Below are 21,510 nucleotides of genomic sequence, written 5' to 3'. Positions count from 1 at the left end.
TGGCTAGTTGCAAGTGGTGAGCAATTCTTTCAAACGTTAGTGGAGAAAAGACTAGACAACAGAAAATTAAATATTTATGAAGATATTTTAAAATGCTTCATCAATCAGTGAATAGTTTACACAGTTACAAGGTGCAAGTTTTATTTTTATGGAATTATTTTTTATCCTAGTTCAGTGGGGGTTTTTTTATGGAGTTATTTGGACAATTGTATCATCAATCTTTTTAAAGAAAATCGACAAAAAGAATTGAGAGTCTAATTGAATTTACAACACAGTTTGCAAACTTAGGTTCTACAAATCTCTTATTCAACAATTCTTCCTTCCATTTGAACTATTATTCTTTAATAGCTGAAGTTCTTGAAAACATTTATTACATTATGTAAACTGCAGAGTTCGGCAATGGTTAGTTTCTCAGTCATCAAGGTGTTATATTATCTGTTACTTTGTGCATATAATTACATTTTTAATGGAACAGGACAGCTGGAAATGTGAAGGAAAACTAATCCATTGCATTATTTGCTAGTGAGTAGGGGTGAGGGGATTGGTGTCAGTCTTTCTGGCTTCTGTTTATTTAACCCATTACCTTGATGGTTAATGGACAGGAGGGAATGGGCTTGTCATTATTTAATAACCATGGAACCTGTAATCCAGGCCACAGATTCATTATTACACTAACTTCTAGTAGTCTAGAATGCGTATCTAATAGCAACCAATGCCTTTTGCTATCTTCTCACATGAAATCCTTTGGGGAGTTGAGAATTTCTATCCCATAGAACCAGTACTGTTAATGTGTAGAAATTCTGTGAGGAAAGTTGCAAACAAAATATCCTCATTGTTAGCACTTCCCTCCCACCAACCCCACCCCCAACTCATGAATGCGGGCCAGCTGTGTTTTTCCTCTTTTTAAAATGGCAATTGGTTGTGGGAGAAGTAAACAGATAAAGGTTATTCTTAAGGAAGCCCACCAGGGTTGTCAGAACTCTTCCTGCAGTTTGGAACAAGATTGAGAAACCACAAGGAGGTAACACTGCAGGTATGTCTCAGTTTTCCTGTTGCCCAATGATTTGCTATGTTCTCTGCTCCTTCCATAAAAAAATATTTGATCCATGAAAAGCAAGCATGGAGTTCAGTGAATGCAAAAAACACATGTGGCAAATGGATGTTTGAAATAATTCATCATTTCTCATTTGTAGCACTGAAATAATTCAGCACTGGTTTTGGATTAATCAATCTGTGGAATTGGGTATTGTTGAATATGTATGTTTTAGATTAATTTCACTTTTTTAAAGAGGTACAATTGCAAAATCATGGAATATTCTATATGGTGTAAATAGAATAGAAACCGTTATTGGAATGTTTCTGCAGACTTTATTGCGTATAATATCAGTTTTAAATTAATCTTTTTGACATTTACTTATGTTAGCCAATGAGTTTATTCAAGTGCATTCGCATTTCTTTGCCTGGTGAACTTGCACGATAAGTTTACAGAGACCTGCAGTTTTTAAAAGAAAATGTTGGTATAGTTGAAGCAAGAGCCAGTTTAGTTATATAAGTGACTGCTCAGAGGCATTGCAGTTCCTGTAAAATGCATTTTTTTAAACTGAGGAATATATTGAAATATTTGAGCACCCTTCTAACCCAGGTGTTGTCAGGCCAGCTTTGCTCTGACCTGGAGCAATGCAATGAACAATCCAAATTGATTAGCAAGGGAGATAAAGAAGATTGCAAATGCTGGAATCTGGAGCAAAACACAAGATACTGGAGGAACTCAGTGGGTCAAGCAACATCTGCGGAGGGAAAGGGAATATCATCTTTCTGTGATGAAGCCTTGCATCTCAATACAGGGTTTCAACCTGAAATGCTGACATTTCCTTTTTCTCTACAGATGCCGTTCGACTCAAGTTTTTCCAGCCATTTTTGGTTTGATAAAGGAGAGTGAGTCATTGAAATTTAATTTAAATAAAATCCAGTCCTGAATATTAAGGATTCTATGAAAGCAATGCATGCTTTAGTGCCACATTGCTCTTTTAAATTCTTCATGTCAGAATATTCTTCTGTGAAAATTTAGCTAACATTCCATATATGCCAATGCATAAGTCTATCCTTGAACGTTAAAAATGTCACCTCAAAACCAGGGGTTGTCTTATAGGCCAAGTTTAAAAGCTGAACCTTAAGAACAATCTCTTAGTGTTCCCCCACGCCAAATTTAAAATCGAATTCTAAACAGCGAAGTCTCAGTACTCTTCGGCATCAAGTATAAAATCCAAACCTTAACAGCAAAGTCACAGCACTCCCCGGGGTAAGTGCCAGACTTGGGGAAGTCTTGAACAATGAGTATAGCTCAAAACCTACATTTTAGGTGGAAATTCAAGAGGTTGCCTGATACGCAAGTTGTCTTGTATGCCGGTATGCATAGTAATTAGTTCACATTATAATTATTTTAAATTTTCCTGCTTAGCTCTTGTTTTTGTGGTAATTATTTCAAAATACTGTTGATGAGGAACAATATTGACCTTAAGTTGTTCAAAAGCATCTAAAGGGGTCATTGTGCAGCACAGCAATGACATTTTTGATCATGGTCTTGCCAATGAAAACAGAACTAACACCTGAGATCCAAGGTAGTGACAATATTTCCTTTGCATGCTGATGTGCGCATCAAGAAAAACTATTAGATGACTAGAGAATGAAGTTTGGTACACCCGCAGATCCAACCGTGAGTGAGGGTATGGCAAGGTGAGATGTAGGGAAGGTGTTGGGTTGGGGGGTATTGTCCCACAGCACCATGCATTCAGATTTTGAGGTACGAATAGCTAAGTTTCTTTTATTCTTTATATTTTGTGATTTGAAACTGGTTGTATGGAGCAACAATTAGAGCACAGTGTCCTCCCTTCATTATACTTTAAGGCGTGGAAGTGATTACACATCATTCCTCTCCCCCGCCCCCTGGTCCAATTCTACAAATCTGTTTCTAAAAATCTGAATTCTACAAATCAAGCATGCATTTCTTAAATCATTCTGGTAAAAACTGTAAATGATACTTCTAAAATAACTTAATAACCTTACACGTATGTTCAGTGTTGGCGATCATCACAATTGATGAACTGAATGACAAAAGCATAAGCTTGAAATAAAAGAATAAATGATTAGCTACTTTTTGAAAGTATCGATAAAGGAAAGGATATTGGCCAGAAAAAAAATGGGAGAGCTTCTTGATATCCAAACATAACCATCTTTTCTATCCATCTGAGGAGGAAATGAGAGGCTGATTTGGATGTCTCAAGCAATAATACAGGACTCATTGAATATAGCAGGGGTATCAGTATCTGATATGCATTTGCAGAATCTCTAGCAGACATTAAAATTTTCTCCTCAAGTGGTGGAAAAGTACATGAGCACGTTTGGTGAAAATATGAATTGTTTTTGCTGAAAATCTGGAGCAAATTCTTAATTAAAGAAAAATTTCACATTAAAACCATAACTTTTGCTCTTGTTTTAGCCATTCAGTATTTACCTTGGAAATTCCATGAAAAACAATTGATTATGGTTCCATCATTTTAGAAACTAATTCCAACATTTTATAAATTGTTACTCGAGCGTCTTGACTAACTAGAAAAACTGACTTGTATTTCAATTAGATTATTCATGAGATTTGTATGTAGCTGGTATTCTAAATTAAAAACACAATGCTGGATAAACTCAGCAGGTCAAACAGTGTTCTTTATATGGCAAAGGTAAAGATACATCACCAACATTTTGGGCTTGAGCCCTTCATCAAGGTATTACCAAAATGTAGGCAGACACCTGAATAAAATGGTGCAGGGACAAGGGGCAGGGGTGAAACACAGGCCCACAGGGGTGAGGATGGTCCATAGAATTTGGTGAGGGAAGCAAAGAGAGCACCAGTCAATGCAATCCAGATATTTGAGATCCTTGTGGGGGTTAAACTGGAAGGCTTGCAATCGGAACTGAAAGCCATGAGGTACAAGATAGCTACGGAGACAAGTAGTGAGGGAGGAAAAGCAGCTGTGGAAGCAAGTCTGGGTGAGTAAATGGTCATAAAACTTGTGAGCTCAGGGATTACTGATGGGGAGTAGTGAGAAGGATTCCCACAGAGCTCCCTTCAGAGAACAGAGAAGAAGTTTTTCAAAGAAATTTTGCAGATTTTTGCAGTTGAATGGAGTAAAACAAGTGATCCCCCAAGTGTGGAAATAAATACAGTGCAGCATATAGAATGATATGGAGGGAATAATGAAACAAAAGATCAGGCTTTACACCTTGTGGAAGGGGTCATTGGAAGGAATGAGTCTTTGGGATTTCCTGAAAAATGAACCTGGCCTTTCCAAAGTGACTGGTTCCCCTGAAAGGCCGAAAAGGACAGAGAAGAGATTTTTGGTAGTACCATTGATGGTGGATATAAGCAAGGTGATCTGAAAGCTGGCTAAATGTTAGAGGCAAAATGCTGGAGGACTCAGCTGGTCTTTTCAGCATCCATAGAAGACAAAAATATATTGCTGATGTTTCGGGCCTGAGCAGGAATAACCAGAATGAGCCAGAAGCAGGAAATCTCAGAAAGTCTCAGAATTCAGGCAATGCCGGATGGGGGAGGAATCCAGACCAACAAAATGTGTTAATTGGACATAAGGGATGGGATATAAATTTATCATGTTTGTCGATCTCTGAATCAAAATCCAGACTGCCAGGATAGGTAACAACTTCTTCTCACAGGCTGTGAGATTGATGAACAGTATCCTATAATCATGTAAATCATCCCAAATATTTATATACATTTATTTTGATTATTTATGTGATCATTATGTATTGCGTGCTTATCCCTGTGTACCGCAGGGGTCAGGCTGGGCCTGCAACTGTTCACAATATACATTAATGATCTGGAAGAGGGGACAGAGTATAGTGTATCTATATTTGCTGATGACATTAAATTGTGGAAAAGCAAATTGTGAAGAGGATATGGAGAGTCTGCAGAGAGATATAGATAGGTTCAGTGAGTGGGCAAGAATCTGGTAGATGGAGTACAATATTGGTAAATATGATGTCATCCACTTAAAAAAAAAGGAAGATCAGATTATTATTTAAATGGCAAGCAATTGCAGCAGGCTGCCATGCAAAAGGACTGGGAGTACTTGTACATGAATTGCAAGAGATAGGTTTGCAGGTGCAGAAGGCTATCAAGAAGGCAAATGGAATGTTGGCCTTCATTGCTAGAGGGATTGAATTTAGGAGCAGAGAGGTTATACTGCAACAGTACGAGGTATCGGTGAGGCCGCATCTGAAGTACTGTGTACGATTTTGGCCTCCTTCCTTGAGGAAAGATATACTGACTTTGGAGGCAGTGCAAAGGAGGATCACCATTGCTGATTCCAGAGATGAGGGGGTTAGCTTACGAGGAAAGATTATGTCGTCTGCAGCTATACCTGCTTGAATTTAGAAGAATGAGAAGAGATCCTAAAGAAAAGTATAAAATTATAAAATTATAAGATAGAGGTAAGTAAGTTGTTTCCATTGGTGGGGGAGACCAGAGGAGGAAGCAGTGCTTTTCCCAGAGGAGTGCATCTATGGAATTCACTGCCCATTGAAGCCGTTGAAGATAACTCAATAAATATATTTAACAGAAGGTTAGATAGATTTTTACATAGTAGAGGTATTAAGTGATATGGAGAAAAGGCAGGTAAGTGGAGATGAGCCTATCATCAGATCAGCCATGACCACAATGAATGGCAGAACAGGTTCGATGGGCCAGACAGCTAATACGTACTCCTTTTTCTTATGTTCTTTCAAAGCTTAACTTTCTCTCTTTATTTAGCACTTTTTTTCTCCTTCTGAATTAATAACATTGTCTCTAGAACTGAGTTTTACAAACCACGTCTAGAAAATTATTTCCATGAAAATATGATTGGTATTGTCAAGAATCAAGACTCACTCCCTCAGCACTATTTGTCTCTGGATATGCCTTTCTCTCTTTTCCAGCTGAAACCCCCAACCATGTCAGTTAAACATGCATTTAAGAGAGGTATAGAAGATTAAACAAAACTAACAGGGTGAATTCTAGTAACATCTACACGTACACATAAATGTTATTGGAACAGAAACTGTTATGTATACAACATCTACATTTTGATATACAAATGTAATGTGTAGAGCAATGAGATCTATATAGCCAAAATTTTAATTAATGTGGAATTTCAGGTTTGCGGACCGAGGTTATTTTTGTGCACTAAAATATTGCAAATATAAATACCATCTCACTAACAAAGAAAATACTTTTCAGAGTGCCATCTACTGGAGTAGCAAGTACTGCAGGTTTCTCTGAAGGTGTACATTTAGTGCAGCCATTCTCAACATTTTTTGGCTATGTCCCCCTTAGGATTCTGCTCATAGTTTATGGACCCACCCCACTTCCTTGTGAAGTAGTCAAGTTTAGACAGTTTCTTCTGTACTTCTCTCCTACCAACTACATAAAAAACATTTTTAAAATTTATGATTTCAGTCTGTTCCTGCCTCCCCCTTTCTTGTGCCTCCAGGGAGGCTGTTTGGCCCACATTGAGAATAATTGATTTAGAGGGTAGTGCCAATTACTATTCGATCTGGCATAGCCCTTCATGACTACCAGCAAGTCTGGGGTTGCATCGTATGTGACGTAAAGGTGGAAATCCTCCACTGTATTCCTCCTGGAGCATAAAGTTGCAGAAATTACCTGGGCAGAGACTTGTCCATCAACAAGGTGATGGAGTTCTTATTTTTAGATTGTTTGTGATGGAGTTTATGAAGATGTTTTTTGTTTTAGATGATATCGAATTTTTTCTTCTAATCGGATAAATATTTCATTGATTTGGATCATTTTAAATCCTTTTTGAACATTGCCACACATCAAAAACTTCCTTGGGTTTTTAATAACTTAAAGGTCAGGGGCCTTGGGTAGGGCATCTGTCACTTTGTCCTACTTCCTCCATCACCTCTACAACCCCACGGGTACCTCCACAGAGGCATTATTATCCCCATTTCTATGATCCCATGACTTAATTTGTTGTTTTATCTAGTGCTATCTCTCATAAAATTATTTTTTTTGGCCATCAATAATTGATCAATTTTTCTCTATATGGAAAATCAAAGGTATTATTTCTTTTGCAAATTTATTTAAGGTTGTTCAATGTCTTTTGAACAGCTGGAAAGTAAAACTTACCAAATATTCATTCTTTAAATATATTTACTGATTAGAAATTTCTTTAATACCATAGTACAGGACTTTCCATTTGTATGTCCACTAGACTTAGTTGAAAATATTTTTCCATTGAATCCTTCACAGAAAGGATTTATTGGAATTATTTATTATAGATTATTGAAATTATATCCAATACTTCATGATAAGATTAAATAGACTTGGGAATTGGAACTTGCAAGTTCCTTCAGTGGAAAAGATAATTGGCAGGTCTCTTCCTACCATGAAGGACATCTACAACACTCAACGCAGGCGAAAGGCAATAAACATTGTGAAGGACTCCACACACCCCTCATGTAAACTGTTCTCCATCCTGCCATCTGGTAGGAGGTACTGCAGTACTTGGGCCCTTATGTCAAGATTGGGCAACACCTTTAACCCCAAGCCATCGGAATCCTGAATTCCCAGAACATTTGTGAATAGAGTACTGTGGACTGTTACTGTATACATCTTAATATTCTAATATTTTAAATGTGTGTAATTTCTAGTCTAACTTTATACAAATTTGCTCCATGGACCTGGAGAAAAGCTATCTCATATTTACTGTGTGAGCATGGTATGAACAATAAATAAAGGTGACTTGATTTGACTTAACCTTATAGGAGGATCTACAGCACAAGATTCTTAAACTGGTGAATATATCTTCAATTTGTGCCTGACAATCATTAATCCAATTCAGTGGTGCATCATGTTCACATGTCCAATATGATGGCTTATATCTTTTCTAATATTAACCCTACTTGTGACAGATGCAAATCTGATATTGCTACATTGACAGATTTGTTTTGGTTTTGTCCATCCTTAGAAACCGATAGGAAAGAAATCTTTAATATCTTTTCAACTGTATTTCAGGTGGTGTTATGGCCCAATCCAATAACTTCTCTTTTTGGGGTTATTGAACCAGTCATAGGGAGTTTTTCTGTACCTGTGCAATGGGTTATGGCCTTCTCTACATTGTTGGCTAGAAGAGCCATTTTATTCAAATAGAATAGACCTCCAACCATGTTTCAATGATTCTCTCATATTATGTCCTGTTTAATTTCAGAAAAAAATTAGATATCATGTATTTGATTTTTCGGTGAAATTTTAAGATATATGGTGACCTTTTATCTTATTTTCATCTGATGTAAATGTTTTTAATGTGATTAGATGTACTCACTCTTCCCGATAAGATATAGTCTTACCTTTGTTTTTTGATTCATGGCGTGAACCAAAAACTACAAAATATATGTAACCCTCAGGGTTAGTTTTCTTATCTTTAATAGAGTAGTTTAGGTGGGGTTTTTATGTATTTTGATGTCTTTTCCGTCTTCACCCAGTGCGGTGGAGGGGGGATGGAGTTTAAACCATTTGAATTTTTACTTTGAAATATATGATATTGTCGTTTCAGTTGCATTTCCTTTTCTTCATTATATTGTATTTATTATAAAAAAACAATAAAAAGATTGAAAAGAAATGTGAAGTGTGCTTTGATGCATTCCATCACCAGACACTGAAAACATTTTATAATAGTGAGGTACGTGCCACATGGCAATAGTCATTGAGACCTCTTTTGTACCGGGATGTCTTGAAATCCAAGGGAACGATGAACTGGTGTGGTGAAAATGTCCTTAAGGACCTCTGTCATTTGGTCTGTGTACTCCTTGAGTACTCGATTCACTGGTCCCACTGCCTTGTGTGGGTTTACCTTGGATAGGGTTCTCTTCACCTCAGCTTCAGCTATGCAGGAGACCCATTCATCAGAGGAAAACAGATTTTTTTGGCGTCAATCTTTGATTCTTCTCATCAGACCCTGCATAGAAGATTCTCAGTCTGTCCAGAAGTTGTCTTTGACTCACAAGGTTGTCTTGTGGTCTGTTATAGTTTTGATCCTTTGCCACATGTGTCTCATGTCACTGGTGTCACACAGCTGACTATGGATCTGTGCATGCTCACATTTTGCCTTCCATATTGCATGGGAGAGTTCAGCCCTGGTTGATCTTAGTGTCCTCTCGTTCTCTGTCCTGAAGGCAGCGTCATGATCTTTGAGAAGGGCCCAGAGCTCTGCATCCAACCATGGTTTCTGGTTAACCTATTTATGAAGCATTTGATCTCGGTGACCTCCTCAATGGACTTGTTGATGTTGCCAATCACTGAACTCATGTAGTCATCGATGTTGACATGGTGTTTTAGATGGTTGTCTTCCTGTTGAGACTGTGGTAAGAGTGTTTTCAAGTTGGCATAATTGAAATTGCCAGTAACAATCATGGCACCATTAGGGTGGGAAGTCTAGGCTTCATAGATGCACCATAAAGCTTCTTCATTGCATCAACCTCATTAGTTGAAGGGGGAATGTAAACTGCGGCAAATAGCATGGTCGAGAATTCCCTGAGCAGGTCTAAGAGTCTGCATTTCACCATCAGGTATTCTATCTGTGATGAATAGTAAGTCATTATAACAGTGATGTTTGTGCACCAGTTTAAATTGATGTAAATGCACAATCCCCTTCCTCATGTCTTGCCAGAGCACCGACATCTCTGTCTGCAATTAAGGAAATAAGGCCATCCAGTTGGATTGCTAAATCTGGAATGGAGTCCTGGAGCCACATTTCCATAATAACCAGAGATCAGGTGCCCTGCAGTACTTTCTGTTTCAGATACAGCCTCAGGTCATCCATTTTCAAAGCTCCAACTGGATCTCAGGAAGTTGGGTGCTGCAGACAAAGACTGCCCAGCCCACGATAGTCATGGTGGGGACAGGCTGTCCAGCCCATGATTGTCATGCTGGCCAAAAATTGACCTTCACTTTCATTCTATTTCCCATTTTATGGTCCATGTACCAGTAAACTATGGTTCCTATTAAAGGTGATACATGTCTTCACCTCTACCACTCCATTGTGCCATCAATTCTAGACACTAACCACTTTTGAGCAATGCAATTTTCTCTCAGCATTCATCTAAACCTTCTATCAAATATCTTGGATCTGTGCTGCTTGGTTCCTGACTTTTCTGCTCTGAATAAAATAATTTATTTCTGATTATAAGACACAAAATGCTGGAGGAACTCAGCAAGTCAGGAAGCATCCATAGAAAACCAAGACAGTCGACATTTGGGATCGAGGCTTTTGGTGAAATGGTGACTATTTTTGCCTTCCACGAGTGCCGCCTGACCCATTGATTTTCTTCAGCACTTTTTGCGTTGCTCCATTTTTCCAGCATCTACAGACATCTTGATTACCTTTATTCTGGTTTTCATCTCTGGACCTCAATACCTCTTCAGACAATTTCTTGTTCCAATGTTCTTGGCAATGTTTTTGAAAATCACTTGTTTTTACACTCCTTCCTGTAGAATGGTGATTAGAATTCTACATAATTCCCAAGTTGTGACCAAAATAATATTTCACCTCTTTGGTTTCCATATGTGTTCAGAAAGATAAGGATTTTAAATGACATAAAATGATTATCTACCTGTGCTACTATCTTCCCTCTCATGCTCTAACTTTCCAAATATTCTGCCCTGCATTATTTGCTTGACAAGTTATTTCAGATTTCTTTAATCTGAATTTGACTTTAAGCCTATGTAACCAATCTATTGATACTTTCCTGCACCCTTGAACTTTTATCCTTGCTGTTAACAAGAGGGGCAGATTTGATAGGATGGACAAATGTTACTTGTGGCCCCTATATTTATATCCAAGTAAAGCAAGGAGCTTACTATTGAACTTGTTAAACACCAGTGCATGGAGTCTTCCAGTCAATATAATTCTTGTTGATTAGTATTCTTTACTTTGAGGCATTGGACAGTATAAAACATAGTTTCCCTTGGTTTCTTAATGAGCCTTCAGTCTACAACTTTCTAAACAGCTCACTAAAACCTAGATATCAGAATCAGAATTTATTGTCATGCACATGTCACAAAATTTGTTGTTTTGTGGTACATTACAGGTTCAAATATTGCTATAAGTTGCATTTTTAAAAATAAAAATAAATAAATTGGTGCAAAGAAAGAGAAAATGAGGTCATGTCTATTGTTCATTGTCCATTCTGAAATTGGATGGCAGAGGGAAAGAAACTTTTTTGTACCATTGGGTGTTCATCTTCAGGCTCCTGTCCCTCCTTTCTGATGGTAGCATGGGTGAAGAGGGCATGGCTTGGGTGGTGAGGGTCCTTGAGGATACAGACTGTGTTCTTAAAACACTGCCTCTTGTATATGCCTTTGATGGAGTGAAAATGGATGCCCATAATGGTATTGGCTGAGTTCACAACTCTCTGTAGTCTTTTCCTGTCCCATGCATTGGCACCACCATACCAGAGAGTGTTGCAACCAGTCAGTCCTGTCCACTGTACACCTGTAGAAAATTGAAAGAGTCTTTGTTCCTCACAAAGTATGGCTGCTGGTGAGCCTTCTTCAAGATTGGATTGACGTAGAGGCCCCAGGATAGATCTTCAAGGATATTGAAGATATTGAGATATTGTGCCTTAATATAGACAAAAAAATTACATCAATTTAGACATGATCTTTTCTTCACAAACCAGTGTTGATGTCCTTGATTTACATCTGTGCCTCTCTAATTTGTTTATAATAATTATACTTTGCTCATTTCCAGCTTCACAAATGCAATTGGTAATGGGCAAGGAATAATGATTCTACCAACGATACCCATACATTACTTCCTTTTTCAATTAGCTGTTAGTAAAATGAAGAATGAATCCACACTGGGGTTTCGGAGTCATAATTCCAGTTGCCAAACTCCAACCTTTCTCACTCATGGAAGACTGGCCATGAGTGGAAAAATGTAATTTTCTCATGAGTTGTAAAGTGGTGATATTGTTTAGTTACTGAACTAATAATCCATAGCCCTGCATTTATATCCACGATGGTAGCTTTGGACTTTCTTTGTAAGATATTTTTATTGAGTTTAACATATAAATTGTGCATGCAAAGTCACCTAATATAACATACAACAGGTCATATCATATACATATCACAAATTAAACATAAAATGTAAATCTATAACCCATCCATAATGGTTTATTTAACATTTTTTAAAAAACATCAAATTCTATCCATATGGTAATTAACAGTTTATCCCTTTCTCATAATATATCCCAATATAGTTCTGGATAGAAAATAGATAGGACTAAAATTAAACAATCCCTTTTTATAAACAAAGGGTAAATTCTATCTTAATTAATGATATGATCCATGACAACCAAGTTTAAACCCATGTTTAATTAACTAATCTTAAAAAAAGAAAAGATAAAAGAAAAAAAAAATCTTCTTACTAATCTAACCTCTCCCTCTAAACAAGGTTAACTAATAAAATTGTAAAGATATGGATCAAATAGCATCCTTCAGACACTGGATAGATTTCTGGAGCATCCAGACTTCTTAAACCTTCCAATTATTTTTTTTTCATGGAGTGAACAGAGCAAGCCCCTATTCCATCTCCCTGGTCCAAAAATCAATTTAATATATAGTCCCTAGATAAGGGACGTATCAGATATTAAACTATGATAGTAATCTATGAATGGGCCTTACATCTTATCAAATTGAAACTTTATCTCTTTAATGTTGTATCTAAATTTTCTCCAAGCTTAAACAGGATATAATATCATGTAACCACTAGGCATGAGTAGGTGGAAAGTCATCCTTCCATTTCATTAAAATTGCTCATCTAGCTATTAATGACGTAAAAGCTAAAATATTCTCATGGGTTGAATTCGAGAGTATATCTTGAGAAAAATCAAACAAAGCAATGAGAGGGCATGGTTATAATTTAATCTTTGATAAAGTCTGAAAAATATCTTTCCAAAATTTTTCTAAATGAGGGCATTCCCAAAACAATTAGGGAGGCTTCAAAGATCTTAAACTTATCAACATCCAGTTAAAAATTAGATAATTTGACTTTGGACATGTGTATCCTATGCTCCACCTTAAATTGTTACAAACAATGTTATGCACAAAATGAAGATTCCTTGTTCTCCCATAGTGCTGCAGGCCCAGGAAAATGGCACCGAATCACTGGATAAAAATGACATGAAACAACCAATGATCTACTCTCCTGTTGATGATTGAAAAATCAAAATAAAATATTTTTTTCAAAAAAGATGGCGCCGGTTGCATGGTCCAAAATGGAGGTTCCCATGACTCACACATGGCATCACTGCTCCGCAGAGGGGATGGTGCCGATTGGGCTGCCCAGGTGGTGGCTGTCTTCATGGGACCCTGCTAGGTTTCAAGGGTGGTTTAGACTGGCAGACCTTTGCGTAATACCCCCTTTTCCTGCATCTAGTACATACCGCCTCCTTGTCAAGGCAGCATTTCCTCAAGTTCTTGCCCTGGTCGCAGAAGTGGAATTTGGGGCAATGACCCACCACGGCGGCCGAGGTCAGGTCACTAGAGGAATGCAATGATGCCTGCGACCATTCGCTCATGGCACGAAATGATTTCCGTCCCAAGATAGTGGGACCCATAGCAGCCAAGAGTGAAGTCTCTCTGCTTTCAGGTTTTGCTCCTTTTCTTTGAAAAATATAGTCAATAAAATTGATGCAACATCAATTACTACAAAAGACTGAGGTTGTGAAACTGATGGGCTTTTATTGACTATAGACTGAAACAGCAACCAACCTCATCAACTGATCATGGCAGAAGAGTGGGGAGCATGCAGAGGGGTAATGGGCAGGCTCGGTCTCGAAACTAACATCTAGCCAGCAGTAGCCAATCACAGTATAACAGTGGTTTACCACACTAATATTTGGAAATGATAGAGCCCCATTCCATTTAGTCGTTTGAAGATTATCTTCATTTATGCAAGGTTGTTTTCCTTGGCATATTTATGAGGAAATAAATTAATCCATTGAATCAAAAAAAATATTTAGGAATGAAGATTGGTATAGCTTGAAAAAGATATAAAAACTCAGGTAAAATGTTAATTTTAATACGTCAGCTTTAGACTTTGTTCAATTATTTTAAAATAAACTAACTATTACTAATGATAGTCACAAAATTGTTCTTGAAGGGAGGAAAATTGCTAGGCTGATCTGCTCTGGCCTACCTGTGAGTCAGCATCCTTCAAATAGCTACTGAAGCGGTCCTATAAGTTGCTCTTTTTTTCCAGGCCTTTTAAGAGTGGGCAATAAATTCTCCTTTTGCCATGATGTCCAGATCCTAAAAACAAATAAATTTTAAAAAATGTCATTTAAATCCTGTAGTTTACGCTGTGGTTATACTCAGTGTTGCTTTATCTGCTTCTTGCACTCGATTGAGGGCAGCTCCACTGTAACTTGACAGCTGGGTCTCTTGCCACATTGATCATCCAGCTTATCTTTGTTTTTGAGTCTATAAGCTACTTACTTACAATGCTGCTACTGAGCCAGTGACCAAGGTTTGAATCGGGTGGTGCCTATAAAGACTCTACATTCTCCACATGTCTGCATGGGTTTCCTCTGGGTGCTCTGGTCTTCTCCCACTGTTCAAAGACATATGGTTGAAGGTTATTAGGTGGCAAGGGCTTGTGGGTCAAAAGGGCCTGCTATGTCTAAATTTAAATTTAAGTCTACTTTTGGACAGTTTCGTTAAAGGGGGAAGTAAGGTGAAATATTTTTGAAAATTCAGCAAAAGGTTTGCAGTCAGAATTTAACTCTTCAATGTTACTTGCTAACATAGAAACATAGAAGATAGGAGCAGGAGTAGGTCATTCGACCCTTCGAGCCTGCTCCGCCATTCAACGAGATCATGGCTGATCTTAAAGTTCAGTACCTCATCCCCGCCTTCTCTCCGAAACCTTTAATACCCTTATATTGAAGAAATATATCTAATTCCTTCTTAAATATATTTAATGAACCTGCCTCTACTGCCCTCTGTGGCAATAAATTCCACAGATTCACCACCCTCTGGGTAAAGAAATTCCTCCTCATCTTGGTCCTAAATGGTTTGCCTATTATCCTCAAACCATGGACCCGGGTTCTGGATTTTCCCATCATTGGAAACATCCCATCTGCATCCATTCTGTCCAGTCCTGCCAGAATTTTATGTCTCTATGAGATCCCCTCTCAATCTTCTAAACTCCAGGGAGTACAATCCCAATTTGCGCAATCTTTCCTCATAAGTCATTCCTGCCATTCCAGGTATCAGCCTGTTGAATTGCCTCTGCACTCCCTCCATTGCAAGAACATCCTTCCTTAGATAAGGTGACCAAAACTGCACACAATACTCCAGGTGGGGTCTCACCAAGGCCCTGTACAGCTGCAGTAAGGTATCCTTGTTCCTATACTCAAACCCTCTTGATATGAAGGCCAACATACCATTTGCCTTTTTAACCGCCTGCTGTACCTGCATGCTCGCCTTCAGAGACTGGTGTACAAGTACCCCTAGGTCTCTCTGCACTTCCCTATCTCTTAATCTATTGCCATTCAAATAGTAATCTGCCCTCTGGTTTGTATTACCAAAGTGGATAACCTCACATTTATCCACATTGTAGTGTATTTGCCATGTATCTACCCAGTCCCTCAATTTATCCAAATCACACTGGAGCTTCCTGACCCCCTCTTCCGTGCACACAACCCCTCCTAGCTTAGTGTCATCTGCAAATTTGGAGATATTACATCCAATCCCCTCATCCAGATCATTAATGTAAATTGTGAGCAGCTGGGGTCCCAGTACAGATCCCTGTGGCACCCCACTGGTCACCGCCTGCCACTCAGAAAATGAGCCATTTATCCCAACTCTCTGTCTTCTACCTGCCAGCCAGTTCTCAATCCACATCAATACTTTGCCCCCAATCCCATGAGCCTTGATTTTGTAAGCCAGTTGTTTATGCGGGACCTTATCGAAGGCCTTTTCGAAGTCCAGGTACACCACATCCACTGGCTCTCCCCCATCTATTTTACCTGTCACCATCTCAAAGAATTCCAATAGATTTGTCAAGCATGATTTACCTTTTGTAAATCCATGTTAACTCCGTCCGATCCCTTCTCATATGTCATATGCTCCGCTATTACATCCTTAATAATGGATTCCATCATTTTGCCCACTACTGATCTAAGGCTCACCGGCCTATAAGGAGTCTGCTGCTCTGGATGATAATTAAGCAGAAGCAAATGTCACCCCATCACTGAATTTTTGATTTCCACAGCTGTGCAATCGGTAGTATCAAGCAATCTTATTTATTCCCATAAGTATATTTTCAAGAGGTTACATTCCCACAGCCGACAAGCATATCACACAAGCTATCTGAAACATATGCTGCTTCAGGAAGAAGTTTTGAGGAACGTGGGAGTCAGTCACCTTCCTTTCTCATGTGAAACAGACTGATGGATAGAGGAAAGCATGTTAATTTTCAGTTTATGTTAAGACAGGAGATTTGAATCTAAACAATGTAATTTTCGTAATCACAGATTAGTTGGGAGGAAAGAGGATAAATGAGCTGTCACTTTCAGTACTTGTTTCGATTTAATGACCTGTTGGAAACACTACCTTAAGGAAATGGCATTCGAAGCAATGGCACAAGCTTTGAGAGGCCTCCCATACTGAAGGCACTGGTATTGGGGAAGTTTGAACTGGATCATTCGCCAACCAACAAATGGTCCCAGAAGGCTGTGGTTCACTGGATAAGAGCAAAGAGACTTCAAAATACAGCTACATAAAATATACCTTGTCAGGCAGCCGTGGAAAACAATTCACTAATCAGGCCAAATTGAAGATGGACTTTGATCAAGTTGCTTGCTTGTTTTATTCTTCATAGGAGTTTGTCTTTTACCTCCTGATAGACATGTAAAGAACAAACCCCAGCTTTCAAATGAACAGAACTGACAGTTGCCAGAAGCTAGCATACACTGGACTTTAAAGATGGCCCTTGAAGGTTAACTTGTCCTATCACAAATAACCAGCTATCATGATGGTCAGCTGATAAACACTTGTCAGGAAGAAGCAAAACCGATTGCACTTCCTGAAAAGACTGAAGCGAGCAAGGCTATGGGACACCATCATGTCAACCTACCACAGGAGCTCTATTGAGAGTGTGCTGGCAGGCTGCATCACAGTGTGGTATGGTTGCAGCAGAGAAATGGATTGGAGGTCAATCACAAGACCATGAGAGTGGAAGAGAGGTTGACTTGGGTCTCCCTAAACCCCATTGATGTGACCTACTGAGATCATTGTTTGAAGAAGGTGTGCATAATCATTGAGGGGCCCCTACCACCCTTCACATAGTATCTTTCAGCTTCTCCTGTTGGGAAAGATGTAAAAGTGTATCAGAGCCTGCACCACCGGGCTGAGAATCGTCTTCTTCCTGTACACAGTGAAAATGCTGAACAACCAAAGGAACTGCTCACACTGACCATCTGAGACTCTAATACTCACTAAACAATATTTATTTTTATATTGGTATAGTTATCCTGCATATGTATTGTTTGTATGTGTGTTATGTCTGGTTGTGTGCCTACATGCTTTGCACTGAGGTCTGGAGAACGCAGTTTCATCGGGTCATACTTGTACAATCCGATGACAATAAACTTGAACATATCGATAGATAAAAACAAGTTGAACCAGTCATTCAATTTATCCTCTTTCCAGCTGGACCAAGTTATAACTGTTGCAATATTTTATTAGTCGTAGCTTCCCAGATGTTCATGCACTGGGAACATGGCAGTAATTGAAATATTATTATGAATGAGACAAAAGAGCCTAACAACCCACCTAACAGTCATTGTCAGACAGCAGAGGTAATTAGTTAAATAGTCTTGTTAAGACGAGCTCTTTAATTGAAGCTAATGATTTCTTGGTGTCTGATTAAGGCCATTAAATGTCTGGAAACTAATTATTCTTAATCTATTTAAGTACTAAAATGATAGCAACAAGTGTACAATTGAATGGCAGGGCTAAAAAGGATTGCAAAATGAATTGTTAATGGGGTGTGTTTGCAAGAGTGAGGTTTTTAATCAATTTATTGCTTTGTGGTGACATTGTGCAATGATTAAATTAATCTTTCTATCCTTGGATATCTGTGTACCAAGCTCTTCAACCATACATAGCAAAAAACAAGGCAAACTACTTCACCCAAAGTGCTTCAGAAAGGAATCTAACTGTTGCATATAATATTTTCACATGCATGTCTAGCTACCGATCAAAGATAAATGCTTCCCTCTTCATGCCTATATAGTTTCCAATAGACAGCGGGATTTATTGTGACAAAATGCAGAGTTCTGCAACATTTGTGAGGAGAGCCGAAACCTTAGTCTTGAGTGTAAATAAACAATATTTCCTGTATTTGTGATTCACGTCAGGAAGGGCGCTGCTCGGAAGGTCTTGGCCACAATGGACACACAGTGGAACTCCAGCAGATTTGTTTAAAATGTGTTTTTTTTTCATAATTACCATGTTAACTCTGCCAAATCCTATTATTTTCACCCAAGTCTCCAGCCTCCACTTCCAAAATAATAGGTTCTAATAATGATAATGGGTTTTATTTTGTCATACACATATGCACATTGAATATATAAAATTCCTACTTGCTGCAACTGAACGGGTACCTATAAATAAAAACTATAATATTAAACTAATTGAATTAAATTAATAGTCAATAAATACATAAAATAGATAATAAATATTCATAGTATTCATAAGCAAAAAAATAACGCCGTAGTGCCGACAATCCATGATTAATGTACTAAGGGGATGTTCAAGAATCTGATAGCAATTGGAATGCAAGGATTCTTGCACCTGGAGTGCTGGTCCCTGGGCTTCTGTACCATTTCCTGAAGGTGGAAGTGAGAAGAGATTGTGATGGGGGTCCTTCTTGGAAGAGCACCTCACACTGATGTCTGCAGTGGATGGGAGGTCAGTGCCTGTGATGGACCTGGCTTGGTTTACTACCTTCTTCAGCCTTGTGTTGCCAAGCCTGGCTGTGATGCAACCTGTCAGTGTGCTTTCCACAGTGCTCCTGTCATAGTTTTATGGAGTATACTTGTCAAATCTCCTCAGACTTCTTAGAAAGTAGAAGCACTGGCATGCATTCTTCATATTTGCCTTGATATGCTGGCTCCTGGTCAGCAAATAGATTAAGAATAATTAGTTTCCAGACATTTAATGGCCTTAATCAGACACCAAGAAATCATCAGCTTCAATTAAAGAGCTCGTCTTAACAAGACCATTTAACTAATTACCTCTGTTGTCTGACAATGACTGTTCGGTGGGTTGTTGGGCTCTTTTGTCTCATTTGTAATAGTATTTCAATTACTGCCATGTTGCCATTGCATGAACATCTGGGAAGCTATGACTAATAGAATATTGCAACAGTTACAACTTGCTCCAGCTGCAAAATGAATAAATCTAATTAGTGGTACTATTTGTTTTTAATCTATCCAGATGTTCATGGACTGACCATCAGGATAGCTAGTCACCTGAGATATGGACTCCAAGGAAGTGGAAGATTCAGTTCCTCGCCATATCCTTCCCATCAATTCAGACAAGTTCCAATTCTGGTTTTTGGCAAGTGTACCAAGATTCAAGATTCCTTTATTGTCATGTAATAGTACAGATCAAGTAATATTATCTGTAAAGCAGATAATGAATCACTACTAGTGTAGCGTGGTGACCATCATAGTAAGAGAGAAAGAGATACAAGAGAGATTCCCCTTAGAGACTCTGAGTGTCCGTAGATTTACATTCCCGGTTCATCTAGCTCCTGTGGTGATCTAGATAACCTTCCTCACTGCCCACATATCCACTAATATTCAAGTTCAAGATTATCATCCATTGTACATATAGAATCAGATGAAACAGCATCTCTCCAGACCATGGCGCACGCACACGCGCGCGCGCGCGCGCGCGCGCGCACACACACACACACACACACACACACACTATTATATACATATAATTTTAAATAAATATAAATATTTTTAGACTGATTTACATGGTTACATACCTTGATTCCACACCTCCTCTCTCACCTCTATTTGTGGCCCTAATCAGTCCTTTCATGTGAGGCAACAACTTCAGTTGTGAATCAGCAGGGGTCATCTACTGTTTCTGGTGCTCCTATTGTGCTCTCCACTGCATCAGAGAGACTGGGTGCAGACTGGGAGATCACTTCGTTGAGCACTTTGGCTTTGTCCGCCACAATAGCGTAGATCTAGGCAATTGAGTTCAGCAGTTGAAAAAGGAGAGACTCAGCAGATAGCAATTGATTTGGCAATCCAGTTTAACAGTTGAAGACAAAGGCGGGAGCATTCATCGTCAGAGTGGACAAAGTCAGATTGGTAAGGCTTTGGCTCAACAGACTTTGGCAAGAACAGGAGTTGAAGTCAGAAAGGGCCACTCTATTTGAAGAACAAAAACGGATTCAGCAGGTAGGCACAGGTAAGGGCAGGTTTTTTTTTATATCATATATTTTGTTCATTTAGTTATAGACAGTGGGAGTGGCAGGCAAGGGAGGGGATGCTTCTCTTGCAGAATGTGGGTCATCAGGAAGCCTGCAGTAACTTTATCTATGAGAAGTGCATCCAGCTACAGCTCGTGTCAAGCCAAGTTAAGGAATTGGAGCTGTAGTTAAATGAACTCTGGGTCATTTGCAAGTGATTGACAGGAATTATAGGGGCACTATCACACTTAGGAGGAAGGAGAATGGTAGTTGGATGAGAGTCAGGAGAGGGAAAGGGAACAGGCAGGCAGTGCAGGACACCCCTGTGGCCATTCCCCTCAATAAAAAGTCTACCATTTTGGATTCTGTTGGGGGGGGGGTGACCTACCAGGGATAAGCCATGGCGATCAGGACTCTGGTACAGAGTAGATAAGAAGAGAAGGGAAGAGAAGAGGTGACCTAAAGCGATAAGGGATTCTACAGCTAGGGGGACAGATGAGAAATTCTGTGGAAGAGATCGAATATCCTGGTTGGTTTGCTGCCTTCCTAGTGTCAGGGTCCGAGATATCTCAGTTCGAGTTCATGGCATTTTTATGAGGCAGGGTGAAGAGCTAGATGTTGTGGTCCATGTAGGGACCAATGACATGGGTAGGAAGGGTAAGGAAGTTCTGCAAGGAGAGTTCAGGATGCTGGACGCTAGGTTGAAGGACAGGCTAGTGATCTCAGGATTTCTATCCTTGCTGCATGTTAGTGAGGTTAGGAATAGGAGGATAAAGCAGCTTTACACATGGCTAAAGACATGGTGTTGGAGGGAGGGCTTCAGGTTTCAGGATCATTGGGCTCTCTTCCAGGGAAGGTGGGTCCTGTTCCTTCAGAATGGTTTGCATCTGAACTGACAGGGAACTAATATCCTTGAGGTAAGGTTTGCTAGTTC

General features: G+C 39.0%; 1 protein-coding gene across 1 annotated transcript in view; it reads left to right on the top strand.

Annotated features, from left to right (window-relative positions):
* Nucleotides 1-875: 875 nt before the first annotated feature.
* frem1b (Fras1 related extracellular matrix 1b) overlaps nucleotides 876-21,510 on the top strand; it is a 213,661-nt gene continuing 193,026 nt past the window's right edge. The window contains exon 1 of the mRNA XM_069938520.1: nucleotides 876-1,033. The gene's annotated coding sequence lies outside the window, so the exon portion shown is untranslated. The remainder of the gene's footprint in view (nucleotides 1,034-21,510) is intronic.

This window comes from Narcine bancroftii, chromosome 5 (assembly GCF_036971445.1).
Source record: "Narcine bancroftii isolate sNarBan1 chromosome 5, sNarBan1.hap1, whole genome shotgun sequence".
Lineage (NCBI taxonomy): Eukaryota > Metazoa > Chordata > Chondrichthyes > Torpediniformes > Narcinidae > Narcine > Narcine bancroftii.
This window is presented reverse-complemented; position numbering and strand designations above follow the sequence as displayed.